The sequence below is a fragment of the Dasypus novemcinctus genome, chromosome 15, assembly GCF_030445035.2.
Source record: "Dasypus novemcinctus isolate mDasNov1 chromosome 15, mDasNov1.1.hap2, whole genome shotgun sequence".
Classification (NCBI taxonomy): Eukaryota; Metazoa; Chordata; class Mammalia; order Cingulata; family Dasypodidae; genus Dasypus; species Dasypus novemcinctus.
The window spans coordinates 84,015,826-84,019,021 of record NC_080687.1 but is presented as its reverse complement, the minus strand read 5'-3'; the positions used below and the strand labels follow the sequence as shown (position 1 = coordinate 84,019,021).

The 3,196-nt window shown below is 36.1% G+C and overlaps 1 pseudogene; it reads left to right on the top strand.

Moving 5' to 3' along the window:
* Nucleotides 1–286: 286 nt before the first annotated feature.
* LOC101447442 (protein N-lysine methyltransferase METTL21A pseudogene) lies at nt 287–960 on the top strand (annotated as a pseudogene).
* The last annotated feature ends 2,236 nt before the right edge of the window (nt 961–3,196 follow it).

The window sequence follows — 3,196 nt, the reverse complement described above, 5'->3', positions numbered from 1 at the left end:
TTTAAACAGCATTTTTTACTAGAACCCTAGCATATGCAAGTTAATGAGTAAGCCTGGCATTTCCTATATCCACTAAATCTCTCTGAGGGCACTATTTGAAAACTATTCTGATGGAGGAAGTAAGTGGAAACAGGTGACTGAAATTTAATTTTTATTTTTGAAGTTTATAAATAATTTATACTCAGTTTCTTTCTTTTTTTCTTCTTCTCACCCGCATTCACTTTCCCAACCACTGCAATATGATTTCTGATCCAAACACTCCAAAATAACTCAGTTGTACATTGTCATGGATGACCCCTTCGTGGTTTTTATTTTCCTTCTTGTTTGTTGTGGATATGACACCAGCCCTGGTCCCCTTGAGGAGGACATGGGAAAGGGGTTGCAGAAATTCCACAAGCCTCTTGCCACTGTCTCCTTTGCGAACCACACGATTCACATTTGGCAGCTGGGAATGGCAGCAGTGGTTCTTTAAAGGACCTGGAGATGGGAGCTGTGGGGCTCAGAGGCTGCTCTGCCCTGGAGCCGGGCGCTGGCATGAGGCTGGTGGCCCTAGTGGCTGCCCTGCTGCGTGCTCATGTGATCATCAGACATGGAAAAGCAACACTAGAATTTCTTAAATCAAGTGTGCAAGCTAACTTACCTCCCCATATCCATCCCAAAGCTCTGGTTAAACTGCTGACTTGAGGACAAAATTTGGGAGTTTTCCTCTGGATCAGAATTTGGCCTGATACTTGGAGCTTATATCATGTATTTAGAAGAAACATTTACAGATCTTCTTCAAACACTGGCACATCTCTGCAGTGATCACTCTGTATTTTAGACTGTCAAATTCCTTATAAACGGGATGACACCTTCCTAGCAATGCTGAAGAGGCAATTTATTGTAAGGTACACTATGACCCTGAGAAAAGATGTACATATTTACAAAGCACAGAAGTAAAACTAGAGGGAGGCTTTGTAGTTGGCTTTCATTGATAAATTTTTAAAGTATAGTGATATAATGTATACTGTCGATGACTACGACACTTTAGGTCATAGACTGGGAATATACCATATTTAAATAAATGGCTTGCTGTACAAAACGTCCAACCAAAGAATAGCAAAGGACAGAACACACATGCAGTTTTAGAACAAAGCTGTGCATTGTCCTAATTGCTAGAGCTTTTTAGGCATGCTTTACTCAGAAATTCAATTAACATTAAAGCGCGTGAGATTTGGATTTATGTTGCTTCTTTCATGTTTATTGCATGCTGTTCCCTCTTGATGAACAATTTTCATTGATGATCTGGAATTGGAATGACAAATGATTTTACTAACCATCTTGATTTGCTTGGGCTTCCATTTTATCCAGGGGATTATAAAGAAGAAATGGAGTTAAACGGAAGCAGGCTGACATGCCAATGATCCTTTGTGGTGCTGATAAAGACCCCACTCCCTGCCTGGAAGGAAGAACTCTAACAAAGGAATGAGCCTGACACCAGCAAAGTTTGCTGGTCTTCACCAGATGGACCCAAACTTACACCAACATCTTGGTTGCTAATTAATAAACTGGGCCTCAAGGACACCATATGGGACAGTCCACATTCCCAACCCGTGGCTCACAAAGCTCACATACCCAACTCCTGACCCCTTCCCTTTCCCCACACCTTCCCTCTGTCTCAAGCAGTCATCTAAACTGCTCCTCTAACTCAATCTTTTGAGCAAAACCCTCTTTTGGATGCTCCTGCATTAACGTATCTTAAACAAATTAAACTTGTTCTGTACTCCCTTTTTTATGTCTGTTTCTTTTATTTTCATAACAACAATGATATAATGAAGTGCTGGTATAATGGAGCCTTCAAATCTGTAATATTTTGGTGAGGATAAATCATATAAATTATTTTAAAAACATTCTGAGATATGTAATGTTTAGCCCAGTCTCCTTATTTTCCACATGTCAAACAAGAGGTTTAACATAGAGTATTTGAACTTTTATTACTATTGAAATTTTCAACTGCCAATTTAAGATTAACATAATTTTGGTTCTTTCAGTTTAGGATGTAAATTTTCTTAAGAGTATCATATTATGCTTTTTTTGGCTTACTTTCATATTTAGCTATAGAAACAAAAAGGAATAAATAAAAATATAATTTTACATGCTTTTTAAAAGCACTTAAAATCTTAGACCTGTATGTGCTGTGAACAGGATATCTTCAAATCAAAAGCTGTGGGTTTTCCCATCAGCTTTACCCTTTCTCAAATATTCTGTTTGTTTGTTTCCTTCTTGGGCTTTCCCTGCCTTCTTAGACTACACAGGATGAGAATGAAAAAGTTTTAAATCTCATCCCTCCTTGGAAGTTAGCTCCCCAAGTATAAGATCCTTCTGTATCATACTTATAATTACTTATTCAATGCTCATAATCTCCACTAGACTAAGTTTCTTGAGGAGAGAGAATGCTTCTGCTTTTCTTTTTGCCTCAATAACTTGTATATCATAAACACCCACATATTTATTAAATGCAAAGATACATTCCAGTTAGAGGGTACTGACCTTTAGTTAAATGATTGCTACATTGTTTTATGATTATCTTTGATAGACTTTATGGATAAAGTCACACACATTAAGCCTTGCTTTTTACAATATAAAGGTAGAAACAGCTTTAAAAAAATCTAGACCACAAGATCATTGCAATTTCAATAGGTATTTGATACTGGAGACAAATTTCTTTTGCTGAACATGAGAAAGAAGATCTTTATTTCCCTCACTCTTAACCCTTTTGTGAATATTTTGGATGTGAAAATACCAATACATCATTTACAACATAAATTTTAAATAGTTTTACTTTAATAAAGTTGGATTAAAAGTTTTAAAAAAGTACTTAAATAGAATCCTATAATAGTAAATTTGAACGGAAATATAAGAATAAAATCAGGATGCATTTTTTTTCCTTTAAAAATAATTTTTAAAAAATACTGTTTACTGAAATGGGCTAGTAGTCCAGTAACAATAGTCCTCACTAGTACTAGACTGTGTTCTCTAAAACCTTTTTCTATAATGGGTTCAGGAGTCCTAGGAGAGATGGCTGATATCTATACTGGGATAGGATACATAATAAAGATGAAACTGAAGTATAATCATAAAATAAAGCAAAGAAGTCATCAAAGTCATATCTAAAGGACTCAGAAAGCATTTTGAAGGGACTCAAATTGACCAAAAA